This window comes from Microcebus murinus, chromosome 12 (genome assembly GCF_040939455.1).
Source record: "Microcebus murinus isolate Inina chromosome 12, M.murinus_Inina_mat1.0, whole genome shotgun sequence".
NCBI classification, from domain to species: domain Eukaryota; kingdom Metazoa; phylum Chordata; class Mammalia; order Primates; family Cheirogaleidae; genus Microcebus; species Microcebus murinus.
Genome location: NC_134115.1, coordinates 11,883,323 through 11,906,320, shown reverse-complemented (window position 1 = coordinate 11,906,320; position 22,998 = coordinate 11,883,323). Strand labels below are relative to the sequence as shown.

The window sequence follows — 22,998 nt, the reverse complement described above, 5'->3', positions numbered from 1 at the left end:
TACCATGGAGTACCAGTCGGCTTTAAGAAACAATGGTGATATAGCACCTCTTGTATTTTCCTGGATAGAGCTGGAACCCATTCTACTAAGTGAAGTATCTCAAGAATGGAAAAACAAGCACCACATGGACTCACCAGCAAGTTGGTATTAATGGATCAACACTCAAGAGGACATATAGGAATAACATTTATCGGGTGTCGGGCAGGTGAAGGGGGGGCGAGGAGGAGATAGGTATATACAAACATAAAGAGTGAGATGTACAACGTTTGGGGGATGGTCACTCTTCAAGCTCTGATTCAAGTGGGGAGGGAGAGTACGGGCAACATACATAACCTTAACGTTTGTACCCCCATAATATGCTGAAATAAAAAGAAAAAGATTGAAGCTGTAAACTAAACCTGAATGTCAAGGGAATGCCTTACAGATTTTTATGCTAAATCAGCTAGGGCTAAAACTGTCAGGATATACAATTTGAATCAACTCATAAGACTGATCGGGGTTTCAACTTCCTTATGATGACCTATTTAATAAATAGTGCAATGTATCTGATTCGGAAAAACAAAACTGGTTTCTGAAAGGATGCAAATTCAATGTTAAGTGTGGACTCATGGAGGGCTTACTGAGTCTTTGAAGTTTTCATTATTAAAAGGCCTGTACTGCACAGCTCATTATGGAACAGACAAAATAATCCAAGTTATTTAAAAAATTGGTGGTGTGATATCCCAAAATTGATAAAATGGCTTATAACCAGTATTTGGTTGATCAAACTTATAATCCTGGGAAAACTATCAAAACTTCAGGTGGTGTATTTTTGCCACCTGATGGGCCATTTGAACATCGACAGATGGACTTCATTGAGTTGCTACCCTCAATGGGGTATCAGTATGTTCTTTCAATAGTTTGTATGATTTTTGGTTGGGAGAGGCTTTCCATGTAGGAAAGTTAATGCTGTGACAGTAGCTAACAAATTATTAGAAAATGCATTCCCATTATGGGGCTTGCCTAAAGAAATCTCCAATAAGGGAACTCATTTTACTGGGCAGATCATTATATAAAGCAGTTTTTATGAACACAATGGCAATGGCATTGTCCCTATCATCCTCAGTTTTCTGGAAAAGTGGAAAGAAGAAACAGCATTTTTGAATTGGGGCCAGGCAGAATGGCTCACACCTGTAATCCTAACACTTTGGAAAGCTAAGGAAGGAGGATCGCCTGAGTCCAGGAATCTGAGACCAGCCCGGGCAACATAGAGAAACCCCATCTCTATAAAAAATTTAAAAAAATAGCCAGGTGTGGTGGTGCGCACCTGTAGCTGCAGCTCTACTTGGGAGGCTAAAGCAGGAGGACTGCTTGAGCCTAGGAGTTTGAGGTTGCGGTATGGTTGCACCACTGCACTCCAGCCTGGGTGACGGAGTGAGACTCTGTCTTAAAAAACAAAACAAAAAACCCCACAAAACCCAAAAAGAAACAAAAAATAATCCAAAGTTGGCAAAGTTAATTGAGTAAATTGGGTTGCTCTGGCTAAAGGTACTACCACTGGCTTTAATGTCAATCAGATCCACTCCCACTGTAAAACATAAATTGACCCCTTATGCTCCTAATGAAAGAACCTCACGTGTCTCTTGTGCTCCTAAACTCTGATATGCTTTAGGCCAATGTGTACTTTTACCAGATAAAGGAAGCTTTTCCTGATCCACCAACTAAGGATAATCCAACACTTCATGGTCCATAACCTGGAGATTTGGTCTTCCAGAAATATCAGCAGAGGAAGACTGCCCTCGACCCCGCTGTAAAGGACCATAGCAAGTTCTCCTCACCACATGGCAGTGAAGCTTCAGGTCCACACCTCACAACTCAAATGGGCCCTTCAAGACTCTAGGAATCATATACCTGTTGGAGACTTTACGATAAAGTTGACCAGGGAAATTTCTCCCCAGAAACAGATAGCAGCCTCTAGGAAAAGCTTTCTCAAGATCACAGATCAAGACTTCTCTGTCATCACAAAAGTCTTGTGCTTTTCTCCTTTTTTGTTTTTTTCTTATTTCTTGATGTCTTAATACTTTCTTTTTCCCTACAGGAAAGCCCATGGGCCCATAATCAGTGAATGGCTTTAGCTCTACTAGCTTATTCTCTAGAACAAAACCAGAGCAATTTTGGGTTTGTGGGCAAACACCTAAAATCAGAAAACAATTGTAGATACCAGTGTCTCTCCATGTTCCCAGAGTCACTCTGAAACTCCAAAGAAGAGTGGAAAGCTATCCTTGATACTTTAACCATCACTGCTACTTGCTTCCCTGCACTTGCTAGAAACAACACTCAAACTTTTCCAGTGACTAACCTGATAATTATTAAATACATAACCTATCCAAGTGATGACTGCAAAAGGTATATATTGTGCTTCCAGACATCACACATTCAAAACCTGGGAATTACTTATGTGGGTACAAGTAATTGCTTGTATAATGTCACCCAATTAAATCCAGCAGGGTTCTTTTTTACTACATGTGGTTATACACCCTTACAGCATGCTATAAAGGGGTCACAAAACACTAAATTTCCCACTGAACCCTGTTTAGGAACTATGCAGATTATGGGCAAATGTAACTGACCCCTGTACAAATGCAACTAGGTGGCCGTCTTTTCCAATCCCCAAGGTTCTATATTGGGCCTGTGGAGAACTCCTTGTTCCATTCTGCTTCCTTGTGGGTTTGAATCTTGCTATTTGGCCTGGCTCACTCCTGCCTTCAAATAGCTTCCCCGGAAAATTCCCATAACAGCTCCTATGAGCAAAGGCCAAACAGTCAACAACCCAAATTAGCACCAATCTTGAAATAAATGAAGACAAACTATTTTCCACTGAAAAAAGACTCCAGTGGAGTTCCTGGGGGCTCACTTTTGGCAGTAGTATTGGTTGTATGGAATTTAAAGCTAACCCATAAATTGTGAAAAATCTTGGATTTTGTAGACAATCAGACCTTCCAGGGGTTCAGATGGGTAGAAGCCACTCCCTAAAAGATGGATAATAACATGTACAGTCAACAGAACACTTAATTTTAGATGTCCTCTTTGCTCAAGTTTGGGGCTTACATTTGACCAAAACTGAAAACTGTACCTCTCTCTCTCCTGATTTTTACTATACAAAGCTTATTTAAAAGGTGACCAATACTGTTATTTCCTTAGATACTGCCACCAAACACATTAAGGAAATTAATCTCTCAAGAGAAACGAATACATAATATATTTACACAAGATTCCAACAGTTGGTCAGCAAGCATCCTAAGTGATGGATGGCAAGGTTGGGTTTTCTGAGGTTTTCTAACCTTTATATTTCTTCTAGTAGGTCTCTTGGCTAATAAAAATAGATAACTCTTTCAATCAGACTATTTTACAGGAATTATAGTTCTTAATCATGATCACACCCTGAATAAGGATTATAACCAATTAGACTCAATATTGTTGAACTGCCCACATTGCTTGAACTTTGGCTTGTTTGATTTGGTTCAGTTGGTTTTACAAGAACACTGTCAGAAGTACACTTTGATCTTTTGATATTTCCTCTTGGTAGTCGTCATAACAGTCCCCCTGGCATGCTGCATCTTCTCTAGTCTTAAATGTTTTGTATGCAGCAATCCAAAACTACATCGGCAAGAATATAAAGAAATCCAGCACGAGCAAGAATGAGACCCCATCTCTACTAAAAATAGAAAGAAATTGGCTGGACAACTAAAAATATATAGAAAAAATTAGCCAAGCATGGTGGTGCATGCCTGTAGTCCCAGCCACTCGGGAGGCTGAGGTAGGAGGATCACTTGAGCCCAGGAGTTTGAGCTTGCTGTGACCTAGGCTGATGCCATGGCACTGTAGCCCCAGCAACAGAGCGAGAGTTTGTCTCCAAAAAAAAAAAAAGAATATAAAGAATTATTCAACTGGTTTGACTTGCAAATCCCATACTGAGACCAAAGATTTGTAAATTCCATACTTAGACCAAATAAGTCATTTGCAATGGTGAAGGAGAGTGGTGTCAATGCCCCAAATTTTGTTCAATCTCTCAAAACTGAGAGGCTGATCAAAAGGGGGGAATTGTTAAATTAAACTAAAATTTAGCCTGAGAAAGCCTCCATACTCACATACTTGAGTTCTTATGTACAAACTACAACCTAACTTAGCAGGAAACAAACTGAAAACTTACCTGAGGAGTATGCTTCGGCAATGAGAGCTGAGCCTCATCCATTGCAGCGTACAGGTGGCCAACTGTTCAAACCATGTTCAAATAAGGCAAACACTGACCTGTAACCAATTCAGCTGTTTCTGCACCTCACTTCTGTTTTCTGTACATCACTTTTCTTTTTCTGTTCATAAATCTTATCCAACCATGTGGCAGCCCCAAGAGTCTCTCTGAAATTGTTCTGATTCTAGAGGCTGCCTGATTCATGAAGCATTTAATTTTTTCTTGCTCATTAAACTATGTTAAACATAATTTGTCTAAAGTTTTTATTTTAACAATACTCATAAACAATATTTTCACATGATTCTTGAATAGAAAGTGAAGTAATTAAAAGGCATGTGGGCAAAAAAAGAATATATATATAAGGCCCTTGAGTTGAAAAATATGCCCCCCCTCCCAGGTCCCTAACAACTCAAAGAGTCGCCAGAAAGGTCACTGAACTTTACCTATCAAAGGAAATCAATAAGACAAGAGTAAATCTTGCAACTGTTAATAAACAAAACCTTAATGGCTACTTCATGAAACTTCTAATTACTGGCAGCCTGTTTTCCCACCCTTGCCCTGGGAAGTATTTACAGAGGAATTCTTTAGCCAAAAATCCATCCATCCCTGAGCCTCTTTCCCAACACAGGTGAAAGGCATAAATTCATGTGGGACAGGGATATTATAAATAATATAGTTACCCTGTTAAAAAATAAATAAGAAAACACTGATTAAAATGTCAATTCAGCAAAGAAATTCTGCCTTCTGTATTCTACAGTAATTTAGGGCTCAAAATCTTTTGAATGCCTTTCTGGACCCTTCAAAAATATGTAGAGATTTCCATCTCTGGTTTTTAAGTCATGGCATGTCTTACTGGGAATTTGAAGAGCTTTTCCATGGCTCCTTCCTTCATCACATTGAGTTCTTAGCGGGTTGGGACCAAGCCATATTTCTTCTGGCCTTTAATAAGAAACAAAAAAAAAAAAAAAAAAGAAAAAGAAAAAGAAAAAGAAAAAGAAAAAAGAAAGGAAAAAAGGGAGTCCACATGTCTTAGGACACAGTGAGTTCTTTGAAACCAAATGGAAGCAGAATTACTGCCCAATCTTCTAAGTGTGTCATGGATTGATGAGTCAACATATGAAAAGTACTTGGAAGTTCTTTGATGAAAGACCACAGATCTGCATAAAGTATTATCATTATAAAAATAACTCAATTTTTCTGTGGCTTTTTTTTAAAAAGGAATGTTCTTTCAGTTGCTGTTTGTAACCAATTTTTTTTCTTTAAAAAATAATGAAAATCTCCAAAAGTGGACTATTCTTGTAGAAAAATATTAAATCGTCGTACTTTTCTTAGCTTAAAAAAAAAAGGGCGAGTGGGTATTGAGCAATGTCTTTGAGGACACTCAAGGTGCTGCCTCCATGTAATATTGGAAAACTGTATAATATACTTAAAAAAAATTTTTACACTCATACTTAATGATCTATAACAAGAAAATTTCTAATCACATTTCTCTTTTTTTCCTATTCAATATTAAAGGGAACCCATATTCTCCATGAACACAAAATAAAACATAATTCTTTCTCATATACTTTACATGTTCCCTATCATTCTTTCTTTCTTTTTTAAGAGAGATGGTATTCTACATCTAGGGTGTCCACAAGGAGTGTCCTTAATCAATTACTAAGAATTTATTTGTCCTCCATTGAGAGTAGGACATATAATCTTACTTCACTGTGTCTAGTGGCTGTAAATAGGCTGAATTCTGTCAGAAATATATCACCTACTGAAACTTTCATTTGGCTACAACTTTTTATAGCATCCTGATGAAACAAATAAGATATTATTGTATTAAAGAAGCTTCTTGAAAAATTATCTTAAGTATTTTCTCACCCTGTATTAAAGCAATGTATTAAATAAGTATAATAAATAGACCAAAGGAAACTAAATTTGTTCTTTATGATCCACAAATAACTGCTCAGATTCTTCAGGTGGATGATGTACTTCTCATGAACAAACCAGATGCTAAGGAAGAGAAAAGTGATTTGAAGAGTAGCAGTTCACCCTCTTCTTTGTTCCCTCCTTCCAGTTAGGCATAATCCCTAGCTCTTTCTCATAGTTACTGCCCAACCACCCACACGAATGTAATTTATTAGGTTATGCTCTGGCTCAAAAGATGTCAGGTGCTTTCCAAAGTGATAAGATAAAGACCACACCACACATTCATTAATTCCAAAGAATTCTGGAATCAGGACTTTAAAATTATATTCTTGGTCAAAGGTATAACGCTGTTTTTCATATTCTTTCAAATAAGAGAAATAAAAATAGAGGTTTCGGGAAAGCATTCAAGTATTTTAGCAGGGAGGTTTCTCCTAAGTTTCCTTTGGCCACCAAGCCAAAGCATTTTTGACAGATAATTGGACTAGAAATTGTGCCCCTGGAAACCATCAGCCACCATTCCCACCCATTAATTAGGTGATTCATTTTCATTTTTTTCCTTCCCAGTTTTTTTCCCCTGTATCCGTTTCCCACCCTTTCCTTGTAGCTTTTTCTTTAGAACATCTATACCTCTGCTATCCTCCTCAATCTATTTATTTGTGTTATAGCTCACCGCCGCTAGATTTATTTCCTTTTCATATTGCCTCTCCTGCCCTGTGGATTCCTCTTTGACAAATCCTCCTGCCTTGCTACTTAACACTCCTCCCAGTAAAGACCTTAACCATCTTGCAAGTTCAAAAGCTCTCTGGAGGCCTCCAATGACTGCTCCAACTTCCAATGATTTTTATTTCCCTTAAAGCTGTAAGGCACCAATGATTGGTACCACACAATTAGCACTTAATTACTATTTGTTAATTCTCCGTCTTTTCTTTCCAATTGAGTAGGCACCTACTCAAGGACAAGGAATATTTTATCTAGCTCTTAAAAAAATATACTATCCATATAAACTTAACAAATAGTTCATGGATTAAGGAGGATGGTGCACATATCTCATGGAAATAAGTTATAGTTTCATTTGGGGATAACAGGATTTGAGGTTATGAACTTTTGAGGTATGTGAAGTTTAGATATTTAAGCTCATTTACCTGAAACTATAGGAGACACATTGGTATAAAAAACTCAGTAGGAACACAGTACTTCTGCCTTAAAGAGGTTCTATTGCTTCATCAGTCAATAATTCAATATTATGTGGAAGTTAGGTTCCAAAATCCTAGGGGTTCATGAGCATGTGAACTCATGAGTCCTAGGTTTGAGCCCATTTTTGCCTTGAAATTATCTGAGTTGCCATATAAGGCAATCTTTCTTGGCCTCAGTTTCCACCAGGAGGGTTAGACAGATGACCTTTAAAAACCAACCAAACAAAACAAAAACAAGCTAAAGAATGACTAGTGCCCACATTTAGATTTTCACCAGGGTGTGTGATGGTTTGCTCTGCCATCACTCTATTTTAAACACATGCCTTGCTTGGAGGATCGCTTATTCATATAGCCAGATAAATGCCACTCCAATAAGACCTGGAGAAGAAAAGTGATATGGAAATTTTAGGCACTACTTTTACTGTCTCTAGAACAATTTACTTCCTATAGATATCTTACGGGACTATAAAAAACTAAGAGGAAAAATCTTCAATCTTTCATATTTCTTATTACTCTATGAGATACAAGATACGAAAAAAACTAACTGAACTTCAGTACCAGCAAATATCAGATAGGCAAAATATTTTTAAGCCTGGAATGATTAGGTTGAAACAGGGTTGCAGAAATTCAAGTGTGCTGGAATGCCAACCTGACACTCCAACGTCAGTAAAAACAGCACATGCCACAGCTACTTTCTTAAATCAAGCAATCTCTGTGGTAAAGGAAAAGGGATCAAAATATTAAGATGAGCATGCCATTGGCTTGAGGTATGTGTCAGATTTATTGTGGCCAAGAAGATTAAAATCAGCCACTATTAGTCAGGGTGTGTATGTGCCACATTCAGATATCAGGAAGTCTGAAAATTATGTGATCAAGCCAGAGAGGTTCCTACGGGGATGATAAATAAAGGGCATGTTTAAAACAGAAAGGCTGATAAAGTGATTACCTGTGCCTTGGTTAAGAGAGCCAAGTTAAAGATAGCAAGATGAATCAAGGTCATATGAAAAGACTATAATAAGAGTGAGCAGAATGGCTGCTGATGCAGGCTCAAAAATATGGTGTCAGGGTGGAGCATCAGAATGCCCTCCAGGCTACAGACGTTTTGGAGAAATGGGAGCCACGCCCATGTTATAGAAGAGTTGGGGAGGAAGGCTAAGAGGAATGGAAAGAAAGATGAACAGCCCACATACGCACTGAGAAAGGACACTTGTTAATTGCTGAGGACTCTGGCCTAGCCCAATCAGGGCAGAGGGAGGTGGGTGACAGTCCAACCACTCTTCCCATGCTTCCGAAGGCCAGCCAGCCACAAATAGACCTCAAGTAGGGCAATGATTCTTTGAGGCCAAAGGCAGGTCTATAAAACCTAAAAGATGGTGACTTTAGTTTTTCTGGCTCTGCTTTAGAAACCACATAACCACTAACATTCTACTTCTTTTCCCACTTGGCCAACCCACATCCAACTTATATATTTACTATGCACAAAAGTCGCAGCATGCATCTAGGCATCACCCTCTACCAGACATCAGTGGTGACTCTTGTCTCAGGCAAGGCTAGGTCACTGCAAAACTGTGGCATCAGCAAGGCTGGTTTACTGGAATGTGTACAGAGCCCTGCTTCTGTGCCTTCTCGGTTCAAGTTCTAGTCTTCTCATCACCAATTCTGGGACCTTGAGGGAAATATCTTAGTGTCTTTCAACTTTTCTCATTTATATAATGATAAAACCAATACCTATCATTTGGGGTGTTGTGAGGACTGAATGGGATTTAAATGTACACAAAGCACTTCTCATGTGCCAGGTATATGACTGGTAGCCTAGAAATGGAAGTGATTAATTCTCAATATTTGTCTCCTTTAAAAAAAATTCACATTTTGACTGTCCTTTCTCTTTTTAAAAATTCTTGGCTTCAAATTCTTCCCACACCCAAGGACCAAGTGCCCTATCATGTTGCCTCTTTTCTATTACGAAAGAAATCAACTTGATAATGTCACTGATACCAAAGGGTCATACTTAATATTAAAAATTCTAAAAAGTAATGTGTATAATGGGATTGGGCAATGATTACATAAAGGAATAATTTGTGGAGAGATATTCACAGCAGATAGGCTATTCTCAAATAACATTTTATAGATAAGTAATCATTTGTTCTGTTTCTGGGTAAGATGAGCCTTATCTGGCTTTGATTCTGTATCTCTATATGCTTCCTTTTATACCAATTCAATCTAGTTTGAAGATAAATGACGTAACCAGAAAAAATCATCCATCTCATTCTCCATGGCTGTGCCATCCCACAGCTAATGACTGCAAGAAAAACCAGTAAACTTTTCCAACCTATGTTTCACTGAGACAATGGGCTCAATGGAAACTCAATGAAACAGATAAGGGTCGATGACTCAAGACTCTAAACAAATTTTTGGTTAAATACAGCCTCAGAGGCTAATCACCAGACACACTCCACATGAGCTAGAAATAGGGCATTCACTAATAGTCAACAACTCTCTACTCAAAAACTTGGACTTTCAGATACACAAAATTAAACCAGACACAAAGGCTACTGCCACTGTATTATGGACAAACTTCAAAAATATATAGTAAGTGTTTTGAGAGTAAAAAATAAGCTGTAGGTCCCAAATGACACTGTTTGCATTAAGTTTTAAAACATGCCCAGCAATACTAAATACATGTTTTAAAATATACACATGAAGCAAAATAATAAAGATACGTACGAAAATAAAAAAAATGACAGTGGTTACTGGGGAGAGGAGCAGGGAAAAGAATGCGATCGGGGAAGGTAAGACACTGTGCTGACCTGCATAGTCACAGAGAACCCCACGCGCCCCGTGCTTGGTCTAATGCTCTGCAGTTGTTGTCTTGAAACTGATTAATGTTATCTTTGAATTTATGCTTTGTAAGTGAAGTCCAACGGGGCAATGGAGCATGTGTGTGAGCAAAGGAGCTATACACATTATTAATATATGTGTCTGCCACCATTCCTTGCCACCCCATCCATACAGGGTAGTCGGAATGCCCATGAACAAAGAATCCTGGTGGACCCACCCACATGGGAGTTCGATGAGACTCCAAGTGAGTACGAGGTAGCTGTGTTACATCAAAGACTGAAGAAGCAGAAATGTTGACAGTCTCAAGAGGCTCTGCTTTCCATTTGAACCAGTACATTCTTCAAATGAAGAAAGAAGGCAACAGCAGGAAGACAGCAAAAGCATTTTAAGAAACACTAATGAACAAAGAAAACTTATCATATAATTTCTTATTCTTGTTACATCCCTGTATTAGGCAAACACTATCCCGAAAATGATGACATAAAAGGAAAGGGAACGATAAGGCAACTCATAGCCCCTTTTCTTTTTAGTTTTTCTTTACTCACCAGTAAGCCAAAGGCAGAGAGTGTTGGTAGAATGTATGTTTATCCAGAAGTGAAATAAGAAATTGAGTTAGTTTTGTGCAGCCTTTTCACTGTTCTGGTAAGAAAAGAATACATATGTACATATGAGCTGAAAAATTGTGCACTATAATTTCAATGACTGCATATGAGTTCACTGTCCTTATATTTACACTTAAAATTAACTTTGCACAATACAAAGATGAGTGGTAAAATTCATGCTCATAATTTTAAAACTTTTTCTTTACTTAGAATAACATTAAATAGCAAATAAAACACACTACCTCAAATTGAGAAGGAGGGAGAGACTGAGGAAGAAAGGGAAAGAAAGCTTTATATTAATATCTTTCAGGGTACTTTTCGCTGCTTCAGAATGGAGGCTGCACGTTTTCACTTGGCATTGGGCCCCACCAATTACGTAGCCAGCCCGAGGAATACTAAACTACTAAGTTCTCCCCAAAAGGAAGTCTGGCTTCTAATAGTCTGAAATGACTGTTCAATTAATTGATGTTATTTGTATTTAGGTGCATCTCCTGGCCAGTATCTTAGAAAGTGTAGTTTTGGATACATGCTTTGAAAAGAAGGAAAAATTGGTAAGTTCATGCCAATCTGTAGAGAGAGAAGAAACTAACTGAAATACAGATTTCCTTGCCTAATGTTATTTGGCAATGATAATCACATTTTCTTCTGAAGCCAGTTTTTCCCTGAATATCGATAAGCAGATATAGTCATACGTTTTTGTGAAAGTACCATGAACACCTTTGTAAGAATGCGCTATACAGTCAACACAGGGGACCTCAGAATAGAGCCACAGTTCCCTCAGAAGCCCAGTTCCGGACTGTCAGCACCTCCCTAGAATGTCTCCTAAGTTCCCAGTTAGGAACTGGGGTCTCTGGTTGTACCTTTATTTATCATACTTAGTGCATTTCATAAACATTTCTCAAATGGCTCAAAAGCCTAATAGCCATGTGATGTGGAACTACAATTGATTGAAAGATCAATGTTTTAAAATGGATTTTTCTCCAAAGACAGAAAGCACAGTCCTTGTCATCAAGTGATTTGCAGGGTTTCTTACTCTAAGCTAACTGAAATTACACTACATCTGGAACATCTCAGTCTGGAAAGACGATGAGGTCGCCTGTGGCCTCCAAATTGCTTTACTGGGGAATGAGTGACACAGGCCTGCCTGTCCTGGCTGTTAGGATCATTAATTTTAATGGAGCATAGGAATTACTGATTTTGGTCAACGGTTTTATCCAGCACTGGGTCTGTTTACTTGCAGCTTTGGAATTTTCCTTAATAAATTATCAACAAATTCTTAAATTGGTGGCCATTGTCTGTAGGCAGACCTCCAGAGTGCTCCGTCAGAATGGAAAACAGCCAGGGGAGCATGGGTTGAGGAAACAGGAAGGATTTATATTATAAACATGTTACTGTCCAGCCTCTCATTTTCCTGGCTGGTCTGAAGTTATAGCTTTATTTGATACTTTGACATGGTTGAAATGAAAGGCAACTGGCTTAAATTACCCAGTTACAGGGAAGTAACTGCACCAGTATATAAAAAGCCAGGTTCATTCACCAAGAAATGTTCATTCCTTGATGTTCCAAGTAAGAACAGATCCTATCAGGGCTGGGAGGACTTTCTGGAGGATGGTAAGGGGTGCTGACCACAGTCTCACTCTTAACTTCAGGCCAAGGGAAGCATTATTTGGAAGAGGAGCATTCGGCCATTCTGGCTAAAAGGCCAGGTGTTTCTCAGGCAGGAAAAGAGTCTGACAGAATAAGAAATCAGACATTAACACAAATCTGTTTTTTAAAACATAAGGTGAATTTTATCACTTTTAATGCAGAATCAAAGAATTTGGGCTATAGAAAGTAGGGGAAATGCTTCAGATACAGTATTTTTCTCTGCAAATCTCGTGGAACAGGCAGACTTCCATGTGGACTGCTGAGGCTGACACTGAAGTGACCTCTGAAAGCAAACACCCCAGTGAAACTGTTATGTAAACTGAAATGGCCAGACATTCCAGGCCACCACGACATAGAGAAGGCTGTGCTAAGGACAGCCTGGCACCTGGAAGTAGCAAGTACTTCTGAACAGAAAGGGGATGGATGCAAATCCTCTCTGATTTTCCATAAAGGGTACGATAAAATTTTGTAAGTAATGGACATTTAAAATAATTCAGAATTTTAGAGAAAGGCTTTATAAGCTTGGTAGGGAGTAAAAGGAAGACATGGCTGTTTCAAATCTAAATGGTAGGAACTAAATTTAATCAAAATTGCAAGCACCAGACTGAAAAGTGTATAATACAATATGGACCAATGTGTCATTAGCTCATCTTCACTAAATGAGATTAGCCTCTAACAGCATCATAATCAGATCTTGGAATTTTGCTGGTTTAGATCTATATCCAAAGAACATACAGCCAAAAATAAGTTCGATGCATTTCACACCAACATTTTGACTTTTTTAAGTAAAACTGCTAATAAAAAATCCTCACATTTTATAAAATGATTATTAGTCATCAAACTCTTAAAACTCCTGAAGTAAACAGTCTAAAAAAATCCAATTTGAACTGTGGTTAGATTGATTCTAATTATATTTTTAATCAACCAATGAGCTTTATTTGTAAAACCAAAGATTTGGTTTTAAAAAGCCATACATTTGATGTGCATCATAGCAAAAATTTGCATATTCAAATGAGTTGTTTTGTGAAAAAATCCTCAAATTTTATAAACTGATTGAAGCCATCAATCTCTTCTAAGCCCTTTTCTTAAAGTAAACAATCTAAAATATTCTTTTTGAAAAGTGGCTTCACTGATGCTTGTTACACTTTTAATGAACTAACAGGCTTTATTTGTAAAATTAAAAATTTGGTTTACAAATGCCACGAGGCCTGGGTAGAGTCATCAGAGAGGAGCCCTGTATTTCCTTTGTGCCTGAGAGTTAATAGGATTAAGGCTTGAAGAATTGAATAAAACCCTGAGCTGGTTAAGATGGATGTATCGCATTTCAGGGTCCCATTTCATAACCGGCATGCCCCACATTTCACAAAATAAAACACACTGCTGAGCTTATTTAAATGATTCTTCAGAAATACATTGATTTCGGAAACTTTAAAAGGGAACGCGTGTCCATTTCCTCTCTCAAGCCATATGGCTCTTTGTGTACTCAGCCTGCCTGGCTTCGGGCTGACTCCCGCTTTGTAGTCAGCAATTCCCTGCTATGGTCCAGTTCCATGGAAAAGAGAGGAGAGATTTTTGTGCTCAGAGAATTTCTGCATATGAATTAATAGTTTCTAACTTTCACAATGATGCCATTTGCACTGGCCCTAATATTCTGTAAAATGCAGCAAATCTAGGCTAAAATGCCAAAGACCTGTTATCTTCCTCCAAATCATGTAATAGAACCGGGGGTCTGGTGCTTTCTGCTATCAAGGTGGTTATTATCAAGTATAATTTGCGGTTGGAAATGTTTGGCATTCCTGTCTAGCAGTAGCCTGGATTGTTTAGAATAGATTTTTACATAGGAGTTCCAACATCTGTCCGTTTTAGGTCGGATTTCTGTGAGAACCTATGCATATAGTCTCTAAACATATGCAGCTGTCCCAGATTAAATAGGAATGGTTTCTTGCATTACAGTGACAACAAAGGGTCAAGTTTAAAATTAAAAATATAAAAATAAGGCTAAGAATGGTAAGGAAAAGGCATCACCACTCTATAAAATGCCAAGTAAGGTTACCAATTAAGAGTGGCCTTGAAGGCTATTTAAGTGCTATCCTAACAAAAGACTCATTAATTAGCAATGTATTAAAACACTAATATGCCTATGGACTAAAATGCTGCATTTCAATTTCATTATAGATCCCTTTCAGTTGTAATCCCTTTATTATAGAAGTCCAGTTCGTTTGAAGTGAAGAGTGCTTATTAAATGAAAGCTGTATATGAAACTGCAAAGAAACATAACATCAAATTTTGGAAAGGAAGTTAAAAAAGAATTAAAACAAGCTGTGATGATCTTAACAAAGACACACAAAACCTGTTACTAGGAAGAGTTGTTTGGCCAAATTTCCTGTTTTTTCCTAAGTACTGGTTTGTTTTAAATATGTCGTCAGCACACAGTTTATTACTGTTGGTTAACGTTTCTACATGTAAAATTCAGAACTGTTCCCCAGGACTTCTTATTTAAGGATATTCCAAACAATGTGGATTTTCTCTTTTTTCTCCAGGTTGTGGCCTTCACCATATTTAAGAGATGAAAAGCCATGGATTTAAATAGCTGAAAATTAGTATTAGATACTAGAATATTACTCAAGTGTGGGTTAATGAAGGAGTCATAAAATGAAGGTTGCATAAAATATCTCTTTAACCCTAAGCAATTTTAGTACAAGATTCCAGAAATCAACATGGACTATTACAAAGTATATCAAATCAAAGCCACACAAGTGCTGCTGATGGCTCTTTGTTTTGTTTTATTCATGCTTTTTAAAAAAAAAATCTCTGCAAAGACATATCTGGTTCTAAAAGCAACCTATTATAAAATTAAAATAACTGAATCATACCATTGTGTGTGAAATGTAGGGAAATAAAAATTCCTCCCTTGGGAAAAAAGTACAAAACATTAACATTTTTCTAAGTATTTTATAAATTATGCTGCTTTATTAAACACATACCATTAGAAGTCTCTTCCATTACTGACAACACTTTTCTTAATGGTCTTTACATGTTTAAATAAATGGCTCCTGAAAATGTGCATTTATATTATATAAATAAAACTTTAATTAATATAAACATACCCAGATATAAACTTTTTAGAAATGTCAGCGTAAAACTTTCCAGTCTAAATAAATCCTCTTATGAATGGTCCAGCAAAGCGATTTTTAATGCATTTTTTCCCTCTAAAGAGCTCATAGAGATTTACAGGCACAATCCAAAAGAGAAACCAAAATAGCTTTGATGAAGACTGAATGTCTCATTCATGTAATAAGCAACTCTAAGTGACGTCCAATAGATGAAAATTTTTTAAACCAACTAAGGCCATGTGACTTTTTTCTTTATAGTACTTACTATTATCTCATAATTATCTCATTCATTTATTGGTTCTCCTGTTTATTATTTGTCTCCCCCTCTTGAATTGTAATCTTTCTGAGAGTAAAGACCATATATGTCTTGTTCTCTGTTCTATCTCTAATACTTAGCATAGCACTAGGCACATGGTAGATGTAAAAAGTGGCCCATTGAAGAATTCATGGTCTGATGAGAAAGCTAAAATGACTCAGTTACTTCGATGTACCTCACTTCACCCGAATTGTCCCATGTGACACAGCATCTAGCTATTTTCTCCCTTCCTCCTTAGCACCCCCAAGTTTCCACTGAATACATGGCCTTTGAGAATAAAGAACTCATTTTCTAGCCTTCCTTGCAGCTAAGTGTCACAGGGTTGGACTAATTAGATGAAAGCAAAAGTATTCTGCAGAAGATTTGGTAAAGCTCCTTAAAGACAACTGGTGCAAGCCCTTTGCCCTTTCTTCTTCCTCTCTTCTTCCATTTTCCTGCCTGGAATGTGCATATGAGTGCTAGAGTTCCAATAGCCGTTGTGGACTATGAGCTGACCTTGAGAATGAAAATCGTAAGGCAGGATGGTAGAGCAGCAGTAGAGAAAAGGCCTGGGGCTCCTGCCACTGCAGAGTCCCATTCTGCCCTGGCCTCTCTACCTCTGCCCTTCTTTTACAGGGGGAGAGAAAAACTTCTATCTGTTGCAACCAAATCAAATCTTACCATTACGTTTTCGAAAATAATTTGAAAAACAGGCTCATGTAGACTTTGTATGTGTCTTTTTAAATTTATTATTTAATAAACATACTGAGAACTCATTTCCAATGAATGAGCAAGTATTTGTGAGCATATATTTTGTCCCCAGAATTAAGCCTGATACTCTGGGAGAATAAAAAGAAGCTCAAGACTGAGTTTTGTCCTTAAAAAATTAACGATTTTTGCCAGTGCAAAAGGACATGCAAACACCATCCACCCCCTCCTCCCAACACACCCACCCAGAGGGAACAACACAAAACAACAAAGAACAAAGTGCAAAATTTTGTGGTGTGATTGCAGTTGTGGCAGGAATTTAGAAATCAAAGAACCAGTGAGGACAGCGGGTTCTCAAGGAAGGTTCCAGGGAGGAGCTGGCCTTTGAGGTGGGCCTGAACCTGGAGAGGCAGTGGAAACTGGCAGGGTGGGGACCAGCAGCAGGGAAACCACTATTTCAGTAATGAACACAGCATGTTTAAGGAGACTGGAAGGAGGTCAACCAGATGTGTGGCCTCTAGAAACAGAGCCCTCCCATTTCTCAGAACATGCTCTCTCAGCCTGGAAGAGCGTCCAGGTAAGGGATGGCTTACCTCACCATTCACACTCACAGTTAGGAGATGAATCTCCACTCCAGATTCTCCCTGCTATGCATCTAACACATGCCTAATATTGCTAACGACTCCCCTGAGCCGCCTCCTCCTCAAGCCGAAGGCCCCTGCTTTTCTATGGGGATCTTGCTCAGACAGCCCAGTGGTGACTTTGAGAGAAAAGTGCTTCTTATGCAACAGGCGCATGTGAAATCTTCCATACTCTGATGAGGTGTTTTAAGTTAAACTGTCAGGTAGAAGTGGAGTGCTCTGCCTCCTGTGTTGTGAAATAGTAATCAAACAATAGAATGACTAGTCATTGCTTCCGAAGAAGAGTCCAGGGAATTCAATTACTCACAGACTCACCATCATCATAGGATGAAGCAGCAACTTTCCTAATAAGTTCCTTTTCAGCTGCTTCTCATAAACAAAGCCATTATCGTTTTTTAAAATCCAACCAGATAACAAACACTTTTGAGGACCAGAAAAGCACTGTTTGCTTTAATGACAGACTTGGGCAGTCTTCATCCACAGCACATGTTTTGAAGAGCAGGCATTGTTAGGGGCACTGAGGAGCCCAGATGACATCAGTTAAAATGGAAGGATCACTACGGAATCAGGCTACGCCAGGTCTACTATTGGGTAATGAAGCACTGGCTAATGAGAGGGCCCAAAGTATAACAAATTACATTACGTGTTTTTATATCAGGTGTTGGAAGCAGTAAATACAACCTCTGGGGTCTTGTCTAAGACAAATGAAACCAAATGACTCTTGCTCTAAAATTGGGCTCAAAATGGCTCATGGGAACCAGCCCTGGCAGCCTGGCGGAGCAGGACAGCATGAGCCAGGTATGAGGAGACTTGAGTGCCAGTCTGGCTTTGCTGCCATGGATGTCGTTGACCTTGGTTTCTTTATCTGTAAATTAAAGGAGTCCGACTGGAGATGATCCGTCCCTGATACCTACTGTGGCTCCAACAATGACTCTATGCCAATAATGGATGAGCACACAGGAAACAAGGAAATATATTTTTCTTCTCTTCGTCTTTTTTTCTGCCCATCACCATTTCTCCATATGCCCCAAATCCTATTAATTTGCCAATTAATAAACAGCCATTCTCAGCTGCATTTCCCTCTCATGCTCAGCGAATTTCATGCTTGTTTGGTGACAGTAGCAGCTGCTGCTCGCCTCAAACCACATCCTTCCCCTTCGTCATGAGGCCTCCTCGGTGGCCACAATTTGCCTTGGCCAGAGCTCCCTCTACGTCAGCTTCCACCAGAAACTGCCACCCATATGCAGAGTTCTAGTTCATCAGCCTCTCTGAAGCAGATCCAGCTGGCCAGAGCGGATTCCAGGTGGTCAAGACCAAAGAATTTCATAGCATTGCTGGCATACTGAAGCTGAAAGTGGCCACAAAAAGCATCTAGTTGACTGCCTCCGGTTTGTAGATGCCCCAAGAGGATTACTTATCTTACATGGCCTAGCCAGAGCTAGAACCCAAGTCTCCTGACTCAAAGACCAGTCTTGATTTTGAAATGGACAGAATTAGAAGCTACTGAGATTCACTGTTTATGGTGCACTCTTGTTCCCGCAAGTGTTACAGCGATTGACTAGGGAAAAAAAAACCGAGCGGCACACAGAGGGTTGGAGAATCAGCTGTTATTTCACTGGCCGGCTCAGAGGGGCATGCCACCAAATTCTGAGCACTGCTTCCTTATTTCTCTCCAGTCTTATACATTTTTTGGGTCACACACAACCAATCAACTATGAGCATGCAAAATTAACCAATTAACAGTGGGATTAGTAGGATCAGCCGTAAGCTTCACATGTATCCAATCAGCAGTGGATTTTGCCTCAGGGCCACTGGGTGGGGACTTTTCCCTATCACTCTGACCCAGGCACTGTGCTAAGTGGCTTCTTAAACCTAACATGTACAAATGAACTTGGGACCTTTTCTCCAAATCTGCTCCTCTTCCTGTCCTCCCTGCCCTAGTCAATGGAGTCCCCATCCTCTAGCTGCTTAGGCCAGCTAGGGGCATCCTTGACATCTCCCTCTTGCTCATTACTTCACCACATAAAATGTTTAAGTTCTGCCTTCCCCAAGGCAGAGCACATCTTGCAACTCTCCAATTGTCCCCATCAGCACTATCTCCATCCTGGTCCAAGCCACCGTCGCCTCTTGCCTGGACTGTGGCCACACCTCTAATCTCACCATTCCACTGCCACTGCTCCTGTCCCTGTCAATCCATCCTCCAACTAGAAGCCAGAATAATCTTGCAAAAACACAAACCAGATCACATCCTGCCCACCCGCATGCCACTGCTCTAACCCATTGGTCTTCTCAATACATTTAGGACAAAACTCAGATTTATATAAGGCTCTACCTGGTCTGGTTCCCTCACAATGTCACCAATTTCATTTCACCCCAACCTTCCCATAGGTCACTAAGCTCTATGAATACTTTCGGTTCCTACAATCACAGGCAGTCCCTCTGTATGAAACTCTCTTCTTCTTACTCCTGGCCTAGCTCATGACACACGGTCCTTCAGATCTCAGCTTGCATATCACCTCCTCAGAGTCACCTTCCCTAAGACCCTGCCAGGAGCCTCTCATTCAACCCTGTATTTCTCCTGTGTGGCATATACCAGGATGCAACAGGCTGAGAGATGTAAGAGAGAGTGAGCCTTGACATTTAGTTGATTCATTTGGAACAAATGGAGTCTGTGAAAGGCTGAAAATGGCACCCCAAAAGATATTCACACCCTAACTCTTGGAACCTGTGAATGTTACCTTTCACAGGAAAAAGAAAAAAAAAATAGGAAAGAAAAGAAAGAGAGGTCTTTGCAAACGTAATTAAGTTAAGGATCTTGAGTTAGGCAGATTATCTTGGATTATCTGGGTGGGCCCTAAATGCAATCACAAGTGTCCTTATAAAAGGGAGGCAGAGGCAGATTTGACAAACAGAGGAGATGGGGATGTGAAAACAGGGCAGAGAGAGATTTGAAGACTGTCTTAGTCAGTTTGGGCTGCTATAATAATAACGTACCACAGACTGGGTGGTTTATAAACAACAGACATTTATTTCTCACAGTTCTGGAGGCTGATAGTACAAGATCAGTGTGCTAGCATGGTCAAGTTCTTGTTGAAGCCCCTCTTTCCGGTTTATAGATGGCCACCTACTCACTGTATTCTCACATGGTTGAGAAGAGAGCGAGCGAGAACAAGCGTTCTTCCATCTTTTTATAAAGCACTAATTTCATTCCTTAGAGCTCTCCTTTCTGACCTAAATATTTCCCAAAGGCCCCACCTCCTAATACCATCACATTGGTGGATTAGGATTTCAACATGTGAGTTGTGGGAGGGACACAACATTCAGTCCACAGCAGAGACGCTGGCACTGAAGACTGGAGTGATGTGGACACAAGCCAAGGAATGCCAGTGGCCACCAGAAACAGGAAGAGGCAAGGAACAAGATTCTCCCCCAGAGCCTCGGGAGGGAGTGCGGCTCTGCCCACACCTTGATTTCAGCCCAGTCATACCGATTTCAGACTTCTGGCCTCCAGAACTGTGAGAGAATTGATTTCCATTGTTTTAAGCCACCAAGTTTGTGGTAATTTGTTACAGCAGACACAGGAAACCGACATAGAATCTGTAACATTATTTTGCTAAAACACATCTGGAAAGGTTTTACTCCCTCCCTACTTCCCCCATCTGCACTGCACCACACACTGCTGAGCCACAGATACGCATGCACCTCCATTCTTAGCACTATTCCTACCACACATTTCCCAGGTCAAGAATCAGCAAGGAGGAATCAGAAAATCACAAGGCAAAACGATATAACAACTAACTATAAGGTTACAAATACTTCCCTCCCCCCCGAAACTGGGGCTAAAAATGCTACAAAGCCCAAGACTTATGTGAAAACCAAAGTAAATAATGTCTTAACATCCTTTCCAAAATGTTTTTGGGTCCACAGATATCTGCTGGTTTCACTTTTACAATACAGTGAATAATCTGTAGTAAACAACTGCTTTAAAATAGGTAAAGAATCATATTGCATGAAATTAGAGGCCTTCTACTCACAAGTTCATCTTTCATCCTAACTTTGGGTCACGGTTCTGCCTCAGATATTAGGGTTTGGACTTGGCAGACTGGTAACTCACTCTGCTTTAAGACAATCTGTAATTTTACAAGATACCTAGAAATATAAATTTTAATGACTCATTTTAACATTATAAGAAATCAAATAATATTCATAAGGTAAGACAAACTGAGAAGAAACACATTTTAACATACTCTCAATATTCCCGCCCAGAGGACAGGGAAAAAGTCCTCTTGCCAGAGCAGCCATCTTACTATTATTCCATTCAGAGTTGCCAGATGGGAAAGGGATATTAAGTCATTGGAGATGAATCCTGCCAAAGGAAATCGGAAATTTTCAAAGCTGTTGTCAATATGGCTCTGCAGTTTAAGATGAACATTCATGAGGTGAATTCACAGCAGTTAATATGTGGCTGAAGAAATGACTATCATAAGAACTGCCATAAGGGAGTATAAGTAAGAACTCTCGATGACGAGAGGGAAAGAGAAAACGCGGTTGAGGGAATTAAGGGAGGTGACTTAAGGTTGCTGAGTGTCCACAGAGGGCAAGGCTCTCACATTTTCAATGTTAAGAAAATCTCCTGAGCAAAGATGTTTCCCAGAGAGCCCAGAGCAGCTTCAGGAAGCAGTTAGAAAAATTAAAAAGTACTTCACTTATCATAATACATTGACAGCAAGAAATAACTTTTAAGTTCAACTGCCCCATTTTGTAAGATGAGAATCTGAGGCCAAGAAGGATTATATCACTTCCCCAAGGACAAGCAGCTGTTCAGTGACCAAGCTGGGACTCAAACTCAGGCCTGTTAGACCCTGCTCTAGCGTCTGCTGTGCTGTGAACCAGCCCTCAGCCTCTCCACATTTATTGCAGCATCGGAGGTGGACGTGTGTCTACCAGCTTAAATAACGACGAGCTACCTTTTATTTCTTAGAGGCAAATTCATTTTTAAGCACTGCGAATCTATTATGTAATGAGTCACTTTGACCTGGTTGCTTTTCACCAAATTCTCTGCAATATAACAACACTCAAACAGATACACTTCCCCATCATGCTCCTGCTCCTTTTTTTACCCTTCACCTCCCTTGATTTCATTGGTGGTAGATAACTATTTGGCCAAATTGTTTTCATTAAGACTATCTAGCTTTTATACCTGAGCCTTTACCAGCCACTCTGAAAACAGCAGCCTGTGTTGACGCTGTACCTTTGCTAAGTGCAGACACTGGGTAGGTGTGGGCGTGTGCATGCTGGGCCGTGAGCATGTGGCCTGAGTCAAGTGCACCAGATGTGGCACGTGCCCAGCCGTTTGTGCTCAGGGGCATTCACTTCCCTGCTGCTGTGCCTCCATCCTAGAGCCAGTGCCTGGAGAAGTTGGCCTCCCCAACTAGAACTTGTTTCTTGGCCTTTGGTAGACAGAAGAACTCAGGGTGTGAGCAACCCCAGGCATGAAACCCATGTGTAAGTCCCATTGCAGAGGTTCTTATTTTAATGCTTCCTCAATGGTAACAACTAATGAGAGAGAAGTAGGCCTGTCTTTTGCCATGTATATTCTTTGAACCTCACCCCAGAATCCAAGAAGAGGACACCTGTAACTTCGTATAATGTAGTTTATACAAGGATAAGGTACAAATATATTTTCTCTATCTCTAGGCCATCATTTTTCAAACTTAATGGGCATTTGACCCACATGCCAACCATCAATTCTAGGCAAATTAAAAACAAGATTCCTCACAATTTTTAAATGAGAAACTACAACATGATATTCTAAA

At 39.5% G+C, this 22,998-nt stretch overlaps 2 protein-coding genes and 1 pseudogene across 10 annotated transcripts in view; 1 reads left to right on the top strand and 2 right to left on the bottom strand.

Moving 5' to 3' along the window:
* The window catches only part of CTSV (cathepsin V), a 551,781-nt gene that overhangs the window by 146,337 nt on the left and 382,446 nt on the right, over nt 1-22,998 (top strand). The window lies entirely within an intron of this gene.
* AOPEP (aminopeptidase O (putative)) overlaps nt 1-22,998 on the bottom strand; it is a 361,112-nt gene that overhangs the window by 211,395 nt on the left and 126,719 nt on the right. The window lies entirely within an intron of this gene.
* LOC142874264 (C-1-tetrahydrofolate synthase, cytoplasmic pseudogene) overlaps nt 1-22,998 on the bottom strand; it is a 53,878-nt pseudogene that overhangs the window by 16,461 nt on the left and 14,419 nt on the right.